The 17,640-nt window shown below is 38.9% G+C and overlaps 1 long non-coding RNA gene across 2 annotated transcripts in view; it reads right to left on the bottom strand.

Annotated features, from left to right (window-relative positions):
* Positions 1 to 17,640, bottom strand: part of LOC142050760 (uncharacterized) — a 96,036-nt gene that overhangs the window by 69,811 nt on the left and 8,585 nt on the right. For both annotated transcript variants that reach the window (XR_012658125.1, XR_012658124.1), the window contains one exon: positions 15,972 to 16,062. This is a non-coding gene — a long non-coding RNA (uncharacterized LOC142050760). The remainder of the gene's footprint in view (positions 1 to 15,971; positions 16,063 to 17,640) is intronic.

The following is a 17,640-nucleotide window of genomic DNA, read 5'->3' as shown; positions in this document are numbered from 1 at the left end:
AATGTTTGGTCATAAAAGATTTGATCCTTTGTCACTTACCTAAACTTCATATGTTGAACCAGAATTCCATAGTATACAAAACATTAACTTGGTGGCAAAAATTACTTTGTGTGAGAAAGAACCTCACTCCATTGCACAGAGCTGCCTCTTCACATTACATGCATGGAATAAAATGGACACACATAAACCACTGTCACTTTATCAGCTCTAGTAGAATTTGCTACATGTTCCCTTGTTTATCCTGGTTAAAGTGTTCTGATATGAAAGGTAGTTTCTGTGGAATCATACTAGAAGACCAGAACATACTCCACAACAATTTCTAAATCATGGTTTATCCACTTACATGTCCTTACTCTCCTTCTCTGCTTATTTTATGCAGCAGAAGAGCCCCCAAAAGATACAAAAATAAGTTAGAGTCTAGTGACTAGGATATGGCAGCTTCTTTTAAAGATCCCCAATGTACCCTCCCACTTGCAAGCAGAGGGGGACGGCACCTCTTCTGGGGTAGGTGAGAAAAGGGAAGCAGCACCTTGCCTGCATGCCATCTTCTTGTTCCAGAGAAGGCCGTGGAAAAGGTCACCAGGTCCTTCATGGACTGTCCTCAAGCCTTCAGGGAAAGCTACTTAAACTATCAGTGACTGTAGAGAGTTTTCTGCCACACACCACTCACAACTACTGGTTCTGGTAAAGTCCCACAAACACAGGCATACATTCTTCATTAATTTCAATCTGCTTTCCTAAACATTCTGAGATTTTTATCTCTTTTATCAAAAAGCAGGAAAATCCTGTGAATCATCAGGAGGAGAGATTTCCATGTGAACATCTGTCTGGCCATTCTGAGACATTTTTGAGATGCCTGTCCTATACAGCATAGACAAGACCATGTGGCTTGTGCCTGGCTGTAGTACACAAATAGCATTTCAAGGTGTGGTACAGATATCTAGATGCAGATAGAAGGAAAAGACCCACCTGCTGTCACTAAGCTGTTGATTTTTAGCCATAGCTGAAACATTTCTAGATAAATCAAGGGGAAAAAAAAAGTTAATGAAATACTCTTTGAACCATTTCTCAAGCAGCTTCAATGACCTCATTCCCCAGTGCAATTAATCTGTCACCTTTATCAGAGTTGAATTCACCAAAACAAAACAAAAATGAAGGGAATGTATTCATCACTTAATTACAACTAAAGGTTCAGATTTAGACAAGCTGCCACAGGGAGATGTAATTTGCACATCCTAATATCAGCCAACCCTCCTATGCCAGAGGGGGCAATTCATCACTGTGCAGGGGTATTTGCTGTTTTGTGAGAGCTCTGCTGGCAGTAGGCTCCAAGTCAACACCTTCGTTAGACATCCTAGTCATGCCCTCTTCCGGACAGCGTTATCCACTCCTTCAGCAGCCAGGAGTACCTAGGACTCTACACCAATATTATTAACCAGCAGTCTGCAGCTGCAGCTTCCCAGCATATCACAAAGTGGGGAGAAGAAAATTCCTCATCATTAGAAACAAGACTTCTTGCCACATATATAAGATCACATGCACTTATTCTTTTAATCCTTAATGTCTGCATACATGAGGATAAGAAAGATAAGTTCTTAATGAAAAGGTGGACTTAAAGGTGAGACTGCAACTAAAACTAGAGTTGGAATGGTCTCAAATATATTTCCTGAATCATCTTATCTTATGTTTCTGTGGTGCTTACCACAGATTCCTTCTTTCCACCTGTTTTGTATCCTGCAAAAATTAAGAGATTAAAAAAAAAATCTGTTATAGATAAGGCCCATCCTGTAACATTTATTCAGGCCTCAGTCAAATTTTTGTATTTCTCACCTAATGCTTGAATATTTTCATGATGTGTTCAGTATTTGATGAAATTTTTGTAGCCCCATCAAACTCCAAAATGTGGAAAATCTTTTCAAAATAGAATCAGAGAAATTAGATATACAATATTAGGGATTTTTGTCTAAGAGTTTCTTTTGTATTGAATTAAGGCTAATCTTGACTTCCTTTATTTGAAGACTTTGGACACTGTTTAACACAAAAGGAGTTATTTTGCTAATAAAGAAAGCCTACAGTGATCTTTACGTTACCTGTGATACAAAAAGCTCCCACCACAGCAGAAAGCAGTGTCAGATTTTTTAAAAAATTCTTGCAATTTGAACTGTCATCAATGATAAGTTCTTCCTCATCAGCCACAGGGGAAAACCTTTCAGGCTAAGGAAAGCAAGCTGAGTATTGATTTCCAGGTTAACATTTTGGTGGTATGAACGGGAGATGACTAAGCACGATTCTAATAAAGCAATAATATCTCATGTCAAAGGACTTCAGAACACTTTAGGAGACCAAAAACTTCAACTGGCAATGATTTAATTTCACAGTGCTAATGTAGATCAGTATAATTGCCCCCCTTTGGTGACAGATAAAATGAATGAAGTTACGATGATCTTTTCTGAGAGACGTTCCTGGATCCTGGATGTTTCTGTGGGCACTTAATCTGGAATTAAGAATGCTTTGTTGATACAAAAAAGAGGGCCTGAGTGCCTCCTGTGGGTATTAATGTGTAGTTAGATCAGTATCTAGTGGAATGACTTGAATCTTGGACAGTAATTTAGCCTCTGTTCATGTTATTCCTGTTACCTTCTCATGAATTTGTAGCTAGAGAGTTAAAAAGATGATTTTTACAAAATTCCTGTCAGTACTACAGAGTTTGTATTTTCTCCAATGGACTTATATGAATATTCATTCACTATCATCACCACTGAGCAGAAAAACAAAATAGAATGTGTTTTATCCTCTCCCTGTTAAAAATCTAGATCACGCTTCTTACAACTAAAGGCTAAACTTTTAAAATCACATACTTCATTAATGCAGGGTCATTATAAGTGAATGTTATTGCATTCCTTCCGTCTTTCACATCTACTCAGTAAACAAAGTAAATACAAGTCACAGGAAAAGGATGTGTAACTTTAACAGTAGTTAAAGAAAGGATATAATTTTGTATCTTCATTACTGTTTAAATAACACACTAGGTTTTATATAAAATACATAATAAGCTTTGCTTCTCACCAATTTTGAGTATTTTTATAGTGCATATCTTTTACATTTTTCCTTAGGAAATGTTTATGTTTCCAACAATATTGAAACTTGTTCAGGATGGCCAACTAATTTTTGTATAAACAGTAAAAATTATCATGAGAAATCATTCTGGAAGTCTGAATTACCACCCAATGTGTATCTTATTTTTAGATGTCATTACTCATGCATTTCTATTTTTTAGATATGCTTTTGGCTTTACTTTCAACTCTTACTCCACAACTCAGCTTGACTTGTCTGCCATTTTTGTATGTCAACTGAACCAAATTGCAGTTCTCTCTCTGACGGAGCAACATCTTAAAATTTTTGAAAGTATAGCCTTGTTTCAAATGGTCTTTGCTCCTGAAACCTTAGTGGTTCTACTGTGGAGAGGTAAGGGGTTCTTAAGCAATATACCCTGCCTACAGCTTTGGGCAGTTGTTAGCAATTACGGTCAACTGTCTGCTCCCCTGTCCCAGGGAAACTGCACCAGTGCTAATAAAAACTCTCTAATGCCCTTTGGATTTTATGTGGCAACACAGTTTGAGAATGACAGAAGATAATGGTGGTATGTATATTCAATCAAGTAACAATATTCACCAATGTAGGTGAAAACAGAATTTCCATCAGTTTCCTACTAAAAGTGGCAGGAGATCTTACCTGAGGATGGGGACTGTGTTGACAATCTATCACAGTATTAGGCACTAGGGATAACACTGAGACACTATGGCTTCATAGTGATTAAACACTTTAAAAAATTAAACTTGAAAGCACAGGACAAGTCACTGTTCTTGGTCAATATAAAGTGTAAGTATTTCTACTGTATATTCAGTTAACAATGAAGAATTTTACCCATGCAAAATTTTGAAAAGTAATCTTTTTAATTCCTAGTGTATGGTTCATAATAGATGGGAAAGATGTTAGCCTCAATAGTTACCTAATACTATTTTGCCCACCTTGTTGGATGGTCAAATAACAATATAATCTATAGTTTTTAAAGAATAATGAATTTGAGAAGGTGCATTTGAGCATATAGATGCACATACAGCACATACAACACAGACAAATGCTTCACAGCATATTTCTATAGCCAAGAATTCAGATGTCTTCTGTATTTATCAGATCCATTCAGTGAAAAGAAAAAAGAAATCATCATTCCAATGATACTTGTCATTAAATGTCACTCACACGCGGTTGTGAAAGGTATGCACAGCACTCTAAAATGACACTGAAGAAGAGTACAGATGTTTTAACTGCACTTTCACTCTTGGCAGGTCACTGTGCATACTTCTTTCTTCCTTCTTGACCTTTCAGCTAATACATATGGCCTCCAGAGTAGCTCTCTTACAGCCCTGTCCCTTCTTAGAGACTCCAAGTCCAAAAGAAGCACAAAACCCCAAAGTCTTTCACCCCTTTTGGGCTCAGACTTGCATTAGACCCTCCACTACTGTTAGACACTACAAACGCTTCTATCCTGCCCAGGTTCAGGCAAGCCTAAGTTGGTTTTTGGCAGCTAAATAAGTAATCGTCTCCTATCAAGTTCTACCTTTCCACAGGGAGCAATCTTCCTTAGGTCCTGGCAATTGGCCAGTGCTTTTACTCCCACAGTAACAGACTAAAAAACCTGTGTTCTTTCCATTCTTAAAGCAAAAAACCCCACCAACCCAGTTCTCAGCTTCTCCCTTTGAATCCTCCAAGAAGCTTAATATTGGTCTCAGTCACTCCAGAGCTAAGACCTCTTGGGGCTTGCCATGTATCTCTTATGTAAGGGTGATAAGTCCCAACAGAGTTGTCTGAACCTAGGAATGCCTAATTCAAGAAAAATTAAGATGGGATGCCTTTTTTTATAAAAGAAAAAGATGTTTCTACTGGAGGTGAAAAGAAGACCACATCATCAGGCATGGTTCACACCATAGATTTTGAGGCAAATAATTTCAAGAAGTGTCTTAAAGTGTCTAGACTGCATTTATATGTTATATACAAACATACTGTGAGATTGTGCAAGAAGGAACTCAGGAATAAGCATTCCAAATACTTCGTTGTACCAAGGGAATTACAAAGACATGTGGCAGTGATTAGACCAAACTGCTTTTATCCTGGTGTTAGCTGAGATAGATAGGAAAGCTCTAATAGATAAAAGTATAGGTTCACAGGGTAGGTGTACAAAGGCAACAATCTGATAAGATTTTCTGATACTGTGATCATTGCTTGCTATTCCAATCCTACTGTAAAGTAGAACTAACACATAAAGGTGGTCTGGGAAGCTCTAACTCTGTGCCAGAAATCTGGCAGCATAGAACTCCACACACAGCAACAACTCCATACTGCACAGTAAGATCCACCTATACTGGCATTTGTTGACACCAATGTGCTGATTTGCTAACAGCTCAGTTTTTACTATCAATGTTTATTATGTAAAACAGTGCTTCAGGCTGTTGGTACCTTCCATATCCAACTTACTATATATGTTGCAAAAAAAAAAAGAACCTCCACTGTAGCTATCTTTTTGTTTATTTTGCTGCTTACTGAAAGAATTACTATACATTGGCTGTGCCAGCTCCACTGCAGATCACAGGATTATGTCACTGTTGATTCTTCAATGCAATTGAATACCTTATATGCATGCTCCTATTGGTGGACAACTCCATAATGACAGGTACAGTAGCATGAAGTATTGCAATTTTAAGAACAAGTCCTGAGAAGCCAGGAACATTACTATTAAACATTTTTGCCAAGCTACCCTACTTCCACATGACATGCACATCTTTCAAATAGAAGAATGCAGCCAGAGGTTTAAGTAACGGCCCCCCAGTGTTGGTTGGCTCCTTCCTATATGTGATGTAACTGTGAATCATAATATATCATAAAGTTACTCAGTCTTAGTAACAGAACAGATTATTTTCAAGCATTTTGTGAATCTGTATAGAAAAAAAACCCCAAAACAAACCTTTTAGAGTGAATGAAGCGTTTGGGGTATTCTTAGCCAATGAATGATTTCATACAGATCAAAGCAGCTCCTCACCAACAGTGCCATGCCCTATTACAATTCATATTTACAACATCCTGCCTATATATTGTGCCATTGCAGACTCCACTTTTCAAATAAGACTAAAACAGTACATTATGACCAGTGATGATAATTAAATAATTTACTACCCTTTTTTTTTTTTTTTTTGCAAGAGTTGGCGTTTTTGCTATGGCCTTCTGACCAAAATCCAGTCAAGAGCATCTAATTATCTGATACTTACTGAATATTTCATTCCATTTAATTAGCAGGATAATATATGGACTTCCTGACTTATATACTTGGTTACAGCAAGGAAGTTCTAAGCACAGTTGAGGAAAGACATATATATTAAATGAAGCCTTCGCTTTCTGTGATCTGGTATTCATACAGTGTAATGAATGGCTTTCTCAGGAGAAATTTATGTCTGCTTCTAGTCTGTGTTCCCAAGAGAGGTCCTTGAAACTGGTACATCAGAATAACTCAGGTTTATGCCCTCTTTTCCTCAGTTATCCAACACTCGTGGAAGCAGATCCTGCCTTCAGCCTTCCAGGCTTTCCATAGCTAACAATGCTAGCTTTGCAGCCCATACGTGATAGGATTATTCTACAGTTAGATATAATGTACCTAATCACAGAATCACAGAATGGTAGGGGTTAGAAGGGATCTCTGGAGATCATCTTGTCCAATCCTCCTGCTTGAGCAGGGACACCTACAGCAGGGGGCACAGGACTGCGACCAGGAGGGTTTTGAATATTTCCAGAGAAGGAGACTCCACAACCTCTCTGGGCAGCCTGTTCCACTGCTCCGGCACCCTCACAGGAAAGAGGTGATCCTTCATATTCATACAGAACTTCCTGTGTTCCAGTTTGCGCCCATTGTCCCTTGTCCTGTTGCGAGGCACCACTGAAAAGAAGCCGGTCCCATCCTCTTAACACCTACCCTTTAGATACTTATAATCATTGATAAGATCCCCCCTCAGTCTTCTCTTCTCCTGGCTCAACAAACCCAGCTCTCTCAGCCTTTCCTCATAAGGGAGATGCTCCAGTCCCCTCATCATGTTGCTAGCTCTCCGCTGGACTCTCTTCAGTAGTACCGTCTTTCTTGAACTGGGGAGCCCAGAACTGGATGCAGTACTCCAGATGTGGCCTCACTAGGGCAGAATATAGGGGGAGGATAACCTCCCTCGACCTGCTGGCCACACTCCTTTTAATGCACCCCAGGATACTGTTGGTCTTGGCCACAAGGGCACAGTGCTGGCTCAGGGTCACCTTGCTGCCCACCAGCACTCCCAGGTCCTTCTCAGCAGATCTGCTTTGCAGCAGGTCATTCCCCAACCTGTACTGGTGCGTGGGGTTGTTCCTCCCCAGGTGCAGGACCTTGCACTTGCTCTTGTTGAATTTCATGAGGTTCCCCTCAGCCCAGCTCTCCAGCCTGTCCGGGTCTCGCTGGATGGCAGCACAGCCCTCTGGTGTATCAGGCACTCCTCCCAGTTTTGTATCATCAGCAAACTTGCTGAGGGTGCACTCTGTCCCTTCCTCCAGGTCATTGATGGACAGGACGGGAGCCAGCACAGACCCCTGGGGAACACCACTAGTTACAGGAGGTGCGGTTGTACAACCAGACTCTGGCCGTTGATCATGACCCTCTGAGCATTGTTGTTCAGCCAGTTATCAGTCCACCTCACTGTCCACTCATCTCACCCACACTTCCTTAGTTTGTCCAGGAGGCCGTTATGTGAGACAGTATCAAAAGCCTTGCTGAAGTTGAGGGAAACAACATCCACTGCTCTCTCTTCATCTACCCAGCCAGTCATGCCATCATAGGAGGCTAACAGGTTGGTCAAGTGTGATCTCCCCTTGGTGAAACCATGTTGACTAGTACTGATAACCTTCTTTTCCTCTATGTGCCTGGAGGTGACCTCCAGAATGAACAGTTTGATCACCTTTCTGGGGATGGAGTTGAGACTGACTGGCTTATAGTTATAGATTCAAGGTCTGTTCTTCCCTAGAATTAGTAGTCCCATATCCAAAGAAGGAGACAACATTTCACAGACAGACAGCATGTGTTCAGTTGTTATTTGAAAGACTGAAGCTTGTGGAGACAGTCTGGAATCAGTAAACATTTTAAATGTGCAAGGTCTCCCTGTAGAAGCAGGCAGAAACAGCAAATATCAGGATACACTGAAATGGAAATTATGCCTGCACCAAAGGCAGGACTTTTATTCAGAGAAACAAAAAAAGGAAAACAGACTTTATTATGCAATTAATCTTTTTTTTTTCTGCTCTTGGGTTCATGGTTTAAAATATAGTTAGTATAAAAAAAATCCGTTTATTTCTATATCAGACTAAAAGGAAATTAAGACTGAAAGAACATTCATGTCCGAGTGATCTCTACATCTTCCACTGCATCTACCTTATGTTCCAGATAAAGCTTTTGATTTTTGCTCCCACTTCTCCCTTCCACCCATTTTCATGGTTTGTTTATAATTTAGAATCTTTCACAGGACTAATGTGGCATGGAACCATTGGAGGATTGCTTTCAAGCCTTTTCTCCTTATCTTCCTGTACTTGGATGCTCTCCATGTTAACTCACCAAGGACAGGAAGGCTTTCTTCTTGAGCCTAGGCATGTGCTTTAGCACTCTACCTTCCAAGTGGGAGTTGTGTATTAAGGAAAAGGAGCAGACCAAAAATTGAGAACTTGTTTGACAAGAAGCAGAAAAGAGACATAAGATCAGATGGTGCACTCTAACTAAACAGAGTGTTGCCATTTCCTCTCACTCGACACCTAGGTTGCCCTCCCAGATGTTAGTGTTAAGTATCAAGCAAGTGTAGAGTGATTTCTTTTGGCTGCTGAGTTGGATTCTTCTGGAGGCTATGTGGCACAGAATATGAAAGATGAGTTATTTGATGCAGAAATAATCTGTATGGCTTAAGTTTCTAATCTGAAAACAAATCTTTAACACTTGAATGCACATCTTCATAAGCGTGTATAGCCATACAGATTGTAACAATATGTGTAAAGTTTGCATCTGGGGCCTGACAAGGTTTCTAATGAAACACACCTAACTGAAATCAGTAGGAGTTGGCCCTACAACTTTCAGTAAACTTTAGATAAGAATCCTCCTCCGCTACTGAAGAAGCCATGAAGAACTTGAACAGTGCTGACACCAAATGTTTAATAATTATCAGATCTTCTCAGGCTGCTTTTAATTTTGTATGTTAAAAGCACAGAGCAGCTTCAAGCTCCCTGGATTAGGACTGGTATGCATAGAGCTAAGGTGTTAGACCAAAATAGTTTAGGGAGCAAAATGCAAGCTCAGACACAAAAGACTAGAGAGGTTAGCATTGCAAAAAGTAATAGTCGGACTGTGGTAAGTTAGATAAATGACAACAGACAGCATATTAGTTCTTTCTAGTTAAAGTACAAATGCTCAGTAAATATCAGGGACTATAGATGTGCTAAGTTTTAGAGAGGCCAGCAAGGGGGAAAATAATTCATCCTTGGGGCTGAATCTGTCACAGCAGGATCTTCTCCCTCTTCTGACAGCTACTTCAGTTTTGTGGCAGTCCACTTTTTCACAGCACGCAACCTTCCAGCTAGTTTATACACAGTGTAAATTTTTCAAGTAGTACCCATAAGAAAATCACACAGCCATGCCAGGATCCTGATGAAGGCTGCATCCCTTTTCCCCAGCCAGAGCAAGAAAAGGTGTACAAAGTAGATAGAAACTGCATGAAACCGCTCCTTGTGTTTCAACTCCTCTATTTCCCAGTATAGTATCCTCCCTTTGTATAGCCTGCCTCTACTGTTGTAGGAGCTCACAATCTTTAATGTGTTTCCTATAGGTATTCAGACATAAACTGTCCACTACATAGTCCAATGTCAAGACAGGGCTTACAGTCTTGCCACTAAGCCTGATGCACTAGCCCTCACAAGATTAAGGTTGGGTGGCCTTCCTATGAACTTGAAAGATACAATTCTGAAATTGTAAATAACAGTGCCTCACACAGCAAGGAGAAGGAAAGGCAGTGTGTTTCCTTCACCATATTCAGGCACTACTGTAACACAGAAAAAAGTATTCCTTAAACAAAATACAAGGAACTCTAAAGCCAACATCTCAATTGCATTGTAAAGCTTTTTTTCTGGGCAGCTTTCAGTTGAGCTGGGAGCCAGCATCAATTTTTGTTTCCTGAGAATGCCCTCAGTTGTACATTAGGAGTATAGCCCTGGGGGATAAAACTTCAGTATCATTTACGTAGAAACGGAACTGCTACCAACACAAGCTGCCCTTCAGGAAGCAAAGCACATAATTTTTTTACCACCAAATTATCTTTGGTTCACACTTTTGATAATATCTGTCAGAGATGCCTCACTGGTGCTGGCAACAAGTGCAAACTTTTGTGTATGGTCAAAAGGAAGAAGTGACTTAAGTCATGATATATGGGATTGAACACATGAAACAAGCTTTGTCTTTTCAGCATCTGAAATTCCCCCAAGTCATCATTATACAAAGCTATAATTATCAACTGAATCTGTCAATCAAGGACCACTTGTGATTCAGAAATTCAGATCTTTGGTGATTCACATCTTCCACTGAAAATAATTTCCACGTTCCATAATATTTCCAAATGTTATTCTATTTAGCTCCATGAGCACAAGACTAATAGGCCCATGTGCCCTAGTGGTTCATATGTGGCCCACTGAGAAGCACTTTTGTTACCTTTAGCCACAAAGGCCGTTTTTGAGGCCTACCCTGCCAGATAGGAGCATTTCCATTGTTTGGAGAGTGCCAGCTGAATAGGATTTGGCCACAAATAGATCACCTTCAGCAGTAAGACAGAAGCATTTACCATAAAATATAATGCACAGACATATAATGCAGACTAACATTATCACCACCACGGATCATAAATTCAGCTAGGAGCTATCCTTGAGGCCCCATGTCCATATTGTTAGCCAGCAAGAATCCTTTCTCCATTCCTGAATCTCTCCTCAGCTCTTAGGCAAAACTAGCAGTCCCCCAAAATGGACTCTGAGTGCACCTGGCAGAGAATTTTTTGCTTGTATTTTCCATATGATGAGCAAACTATAATAAAATAAATAATAAAAAATGAGGAAATAATATATAAAAGTAGCCCACCTTCATATGCAAAAAGCTTTGACGAGTGGCACTCTGTTAGGATGCAGTGCTTTGTCTCATGGCTGAGGAGCATCTCATCTCTACTTAGTCTTGACAACTCATTTGCACAAGTCTTGCAGTGTGGCTGATGTAGGGCTGTCTGACTAAGTCCCACTGTATCAGCAAGGAGCTGCAGCCAAAAGCGTGTGACAAAGTGTTTCAACATGAAATGGATAACAACAATAATTTTAGGACATGGAGGCCCCACATGCCACAGGGAGTGTGTCTGGATTGTGTCTTCCTAGGGCTAGAGCTGTATGTTTATTAGATGTAGCAATGGAGAACATTGCAGGGAGCTGAAGATGTATTTTGGAGGGCCGAAGACCACTACCAAAAAGCAGTCTGCCAGTGTCATGCTACAAGATTGAACTACTGATCCATAATGGTGTTTACTATTATTCTCAAATTATGTGGTAGGGAATATGACTGCAGAATCTTTCAGCTGCCATTGTCAATCTGAAACTCCACCAATTTACAGATATTTAATCAAAGAGGAACTGTTGGTTTTGTTCAGTTCTGACGGAAGAATTATCCATTCTCAAAATCTACCAATGCAGCTAATTCAGATAACCTAATTGAATAATTCAAACCTTTTAGTTACACACGAATAAGATTTGTCAGGGACGTACAGTCTACCGCTCCAGCCACTTCACTGGGGGCCTCTGTCCATGGTGCCAGCCCAGGCACTTCCTTACTTGCAGTCTGCTAGGTAAGTGGCCCAACACAAGATCAGGAAGCAGGAATACCTAGCGATAAAGTATTGGAGGAGTATGAAACACACAATTTAAGATGCCTCTTTAAAATTCTGGAGGACCCCAAGAAAAATCACATTGCAGTCATTTGACCTTTTTCTAAATCAAAGGCTTTAGAATAATATTCATGTAACTCCATGTGTGGGAAAAATGGCTTTGGTCCCCAAAGCCTACAATACAGGCATATAACAAAAAAGGCAAAACAGCATAAGGCATGCAACAAGAGTAGAACGATACAGCAGTGACACTGAGCCTGTGTCTCTGTTTTCTTCAAATATGTTCTTTGGTTTTTTCCTCCTTCTGTATTACCTGCCATATTGAAGAAAGAATTGAAGAAAGTAATAAGCTAAATGCAGTAGTATTAAAAGGGAGCAACATGAAGCTCAGCAAACTCAAAAGCCACTTTTCTGCATAAAACCCTAAAACTCTTCCTAGTAGAAGCTGTACCTCTTAAACGAATCTTTTCTTGAAAATACCTGCTCTAATCAAATAGAAGTAATTTGGCAATACAACATAAGGCATCTAAACAAGAAGCCCACTTGTGGAGATGCCATCCCTTTTTTAGCTGTAAAAGAAAACAGACCCTTACAAACTGCATTATAGCTCCATCTGTAGGAAGCCTGGACATAAATAATTTTGTGAGTAAGCAATTATGCATACTTTTTGGGGAATAATTTATCCTATTTACCTAAACAAATTAATTCAGTAATTTCTTAGTCAAAAGATAGCTAGAAATCATACTACTTATACTGCAATACTGGGAGAAGTCTTCAGTATACAGGTAGACTAGCTGTTTTTGCCAAAAGACACTGGTTAGTTTTGGTGATGTATTTTAATTGAAAATTATATGTAAACTTAGTAAAACAGTACTCTGTTTCCTTATCTTAGAGGCATATTCATTCCAAAACAGAGTGCAGATTCAGGCACTGAGCAATATATTCTTTTCTGGTTATGCTATGTAAATGGCCACACCCAATTTAGTTGATATAGGAGAATGACTTCTGTGTTTATGTAAGAAGTCATTCTTACATTCTCACTCTCTTCTTGGCATGAATGATGCTGTTTCACTGCAGATTTGTATATGATGTATTTCTGCAGCTAAGCTTGCAGCTAAGTTTGGGGTCCTTTGACTTCTGTATGAATCTCACACTTCTAATAGAAAACAACATATTACCAGTAAAATTAGATCTTAGAATTTGAGTTTAGCAGTGTAAACCTGGAGTTTAGAACTGAGAAACTAGGAATCAAAAGGCTAAGAATTCTTTTTTTACTGTGGGGCAAGTCTTTCACTCACCCTCCTCATATTTGATTGCTTAGATGTAAAATTCTTTGCTGCTCTCAGTATATGCTGTGATGGAAGCTGTTGTTCCTATTAACTAAAGCATTTGAAGAAAATTAATTAACAATAACTTCATGCAGTTTATGGTGTATTTGGTTTTCAGTTATAGGTTTATCCTATCACCGATTTTGCAGTAGTACATTCCAAAGTTTGTAATACAGCAAAGTGAAGAATTGGGTAATCGCATAGTTGTTTTCATACCATACTGCAGTTTATTTAGCATTTGTAAGCTACAGTGTCTGATAACAATTTGAAAATTCCTGTAGGCATTTTTCCCACTGGCTAGGTTTGTTTCTGGTGAGCAACTCAAAGGCACAGGATCTGTTTGCCTTCTTATTGCAATTGAGACAGCACATTAGCATCAGTCCTGATCCCTGAGAATAGTGTCATCTAGATTCACCCTGCAGGAAATCCCCTCTAGTGAGTAAGATGAAAACAGTTCATTTCTCATTAATAATCATCCCTCATCATTTATGAAAGGGGAACAGAGTGACTAATATGATGTATGAAACAAATCATACACCGGGAGATTTTGACTGACTTCTCCAGATCATACCTTTAAAGGACCTCCGATAACAATGACCTCTGGTTGTTCCTGTGAGAACTGCATGGCAGTTCGTAGGATGAACTCATATTCAGCTATGTGCATTCTGTACTTTGGATTTGTCCTTTATATTGCACCACATATATTGTAATCTTCATATGACTTTGCAAAACACGTGATTGTATCATCTACTAGATTCCTCTAATAACCTCCCAGTCTTTGGGCCAAGTTCAACTGAAGGGAGACAGAATCATAGGATCTTTAACAAAGCTAGTCAGAAGAGGTTTTGGGTGATCATACACCCAACCTCTTGCTGAAAAAAAAGGCCTAATTTCAAGTTAGAATATGTTGCTCATGACTTTGGTCAAGTTTTTAAAATCTCTGTTATAATTACATTTCTAAAATGTCATTAAATTTGTCATCTGGGTAGAGAGGTCAATATGAGTGGCACCGTCAAAGGAAAGGCAGACAGGAGGCAGTTAAAACATATTTTGCTTGGCTTCTAGCAGAAGCTGAGAGCTGATATTATTATGACCTATGGAGGAACTGGCAAGAAAGAACCTGGCGAACACATCAAGGGACAAAAAATACACTTTGTTAAGTCTCCTGTGTCCAGAATAGCTTCAAACATGAAAAAACTCCAGATAGTAAACAGAATTTCATTTTTCAACTACTTTCTTAACTCCTGAAACGTAGTTCCCTTCATGAACAGCATTTTCACATTAAAGGAAGTAACTAGCCCAGACTAAGAAACCTTAATTACAGACCTCTTTCAAATAACCATCTAGATGGATTTTAATGAGAATTGTTTATTTCTGAGGGCTGAATTCAGATGGGCAGTTCTGTTTTTGTTATGTACTGTCTAACCCTGAAATTCTTTCACAAGTCCATCACTTTGCTTGATGTAGCAGAGTTCATTTAGAAATGTGTCAGAGCAAGAAAGCATCAAACACTACAGAATGGATGTCAGTGTCTCTAATTAGATGGCAACACTCATATTCTGTGGATTCATACAGATGTACTAGACTTCTAAATCTAGCTAAACCTAGATTTGTGAGCAAACATCACGTAAAAAGGCAAAAAATGGCCATTTGCTCTGTTTATGGTTTTCACCAGAAATAAAAACATTATAAATGTAATATATTATTATCAGATGTTAGAGACTGTAAACTTCTGGCCCTCTGAATGTCCCATTACAGTAAGAAAATATATGAAGGTTTCCTGAGTGGGTGGCCGGCATGCCAGCTGTCTAGCAATGGAAGACAAAAATCTTTCTAATGCAGTTCTACCTGCACATTTAATTGCAGTCTATCAAACACATCTTTCAATTAAAAAAACATAAATTATTTGATATAATTTAGTACATTACATCAGAGGCATTAACATATTTAAAGACCTCTCCAAAGCAAACAGCTTAGGCAAAATTTGTTCTTCAGACTGATTTCATCACTGTTTAAATTGGTACCTACCCTCTAAGTATTAAAGAAAAATACCTTAAAATGAGAGGAATAAATCTCAGTAGAGAGGTAAAGGCTTACATTTGAACCACCCCCAGAAATGACTTGTATGTAAGCATGGTAACTGTGGTTTCTGCATACCAGCACTGCATCCAGCAACACTCAGCAATCCAGCACTATATATTCTTGAAAGGGAGAGTGACATCAAAACCGCTACGCATTTCAGAGATGCAGTACTACAGACTGATTTCTTCTTATTTCAGATGTGGTTTGTTTAACTGACAAATTGGATTTTATTTCCTAGTCAACTATATCTTTCAATGACCGATCATCATCCAGCCCTGAAATAAATGTTACCTGATTAAAGTAGTAAAGGTTAAAACATTTAAAACACATGCCGCAGATCTCAGAAATCAAGTCAAGATGTGTAAGGGTAAGAATTATTAGAGGATTTATGAAATCTGCCCCGAACAAATTAATTCATCAGTTTAGCCAAAGGCCTGTCAATGAATTCAAGAGCTTTTCAAAAAATGAAACATCTGTTGCGTATTTAAAGGTTCTGTTTATATGTGAATGTAGTGCATTATTCTTTCTGAGGCAGGATACACAGTTTACATACATGTATTTGGAAGTTAATTTGGAATTGCTGTCATGTCCTTGAGGATCAGGGGTAATCCATTGAGGATTCCAGCAATCACTAGTTCTTGAGCCTGTGGAGTAATTGAGGAGAATTAGATCTTGAGTGAAGCTGCAAGATACATTCATAAAACTGGAAAATGACATTGTCAAAACAACCTAATACCTCACAAGAGTTAATAATAGCCTCTTTTTTTTTTTTTTTTTTTTTGATTAAGGAATGAAGATTACATGGCCTTTTAGAGGTAAGGTGGAGGTCTCTGCCTTCTGTAATCTTTCTGAGATGACATAATAACCTAGGCTTTCACACGACCTAACATTAGGTACTGACTAACCTCATTCTGTTTTAGAAAATCACTTAAACTAAGGCTTAAATCCATCCAGCTAAAAGAATTTGTTTTACTGTCTTTGTTGTGAAAGGATGGTACTGATCGAAAATGTACATTAAGCAAAAGTTTAATTACTTAGTGTTTTTCTTCTTTGTATCTATACAAATGTTCTGTTTTAAATGAACACCCCGCATTCTGTAGAAAACTGGCGTGATTGTGCTACTTAGTCATAGCTATATTAACTTCATATACATACATGTATAAATGAATACAGCCAGCTACTGAGGGTTTTTTTAATCTTTCTGTATTTTGCCTAAAGTATTCTTAGAAAATATTACACCAGTGCATGTGAATGCAAACGCTATTCATACTGTACAGATGGCACAGAACCTCAAGACAACAATTTGGCTTAGAAGATATCTCCTCTGCCCCATTTTCTATGGTGGCTGCTGCTACTTCATTTCTTTTTATGGCTTCAGTAGCTGTAGTAGTTAGACGATAAACATCAGTGAAGTCATAATAACAGCACATCTGCCTTAACACAGAATTACTCCCTTCCGCCTACACACATAGAGCTGGGTACAAGTGACAAGATAATCTCTTCTTTGAGAAAAAAAAAAAGACATGCAATATGAGTGACTGGCTGTGATAAGAATGCTCTCAGGAACATTTTTTTTCCTGCTATTTTTTTCTCTTTTAATTACACCTACGACTGCATATTTGTATTTTTTCCATGTCCTTTTGTTTTGGTGAGTCACCAAAACAAACCAAAACAGACAGTTGGCCTGGGGAGTCACTTGCGCCTTTTATACTTACAACCCAAGACCCACACAGAGAGAATCAGCCCCTAGGACTGACCCAGAAGGGACAGGTGAATTTTAAAAAGGCTGGTAAGCTCTGGATTGGCAGTAATCTTGAATGTTGTGCAAATACCATGGTAGGCCTGTATGGAAGCACAAGCAATGGGATGCTATATATTTTTATTTCTCTCTGGCTTATTGTTTTTCCTTTTGGCTTTACTTACTTGCTATACTTAAAGCATGAATCTTTTTGGAGGGCAAAATAAAGCATTCAGCATGAGCGAGCACCATGCTGAAGAGGGGAGGCCTATTGCTCAGTGCTGCCCTGTGGCAGTGCAACTAACTTGATTACAAGTCTACTTAAAGTCAGCAAGCAATCGGCCTCAGAAACAAAAGTATTCTTCCAAACTCCAATAAATGCTTTCCTACTTTGGCCCTGGTCTGTTTCTTAAAATGCGCTAGCAAAACCAGTAATTTAAAACTAATTTAATAGCAAATACTACTAAAAAAAAAAAAAAAAGAG

The sequence above is a fragment of the Phalacrocorax aristotelis genome, chromosome Z, assembly GCF_949628215.1.
Source record: "Phalacrocorax aristotelis chromosome Z, bGulAri2.1, whole genome shotgun sequence".
NCBI lineage: Eukaryota > Metazoa > Chordata > Aves > Suliformes > Phalacrocoracidae > Phalacrocorax > Phalacrocorax aristotelis.
Note: the sequence above shows the minus strand (reverse complement) of the source record. Positions and strands in the feature narration are given on the sequence as shown.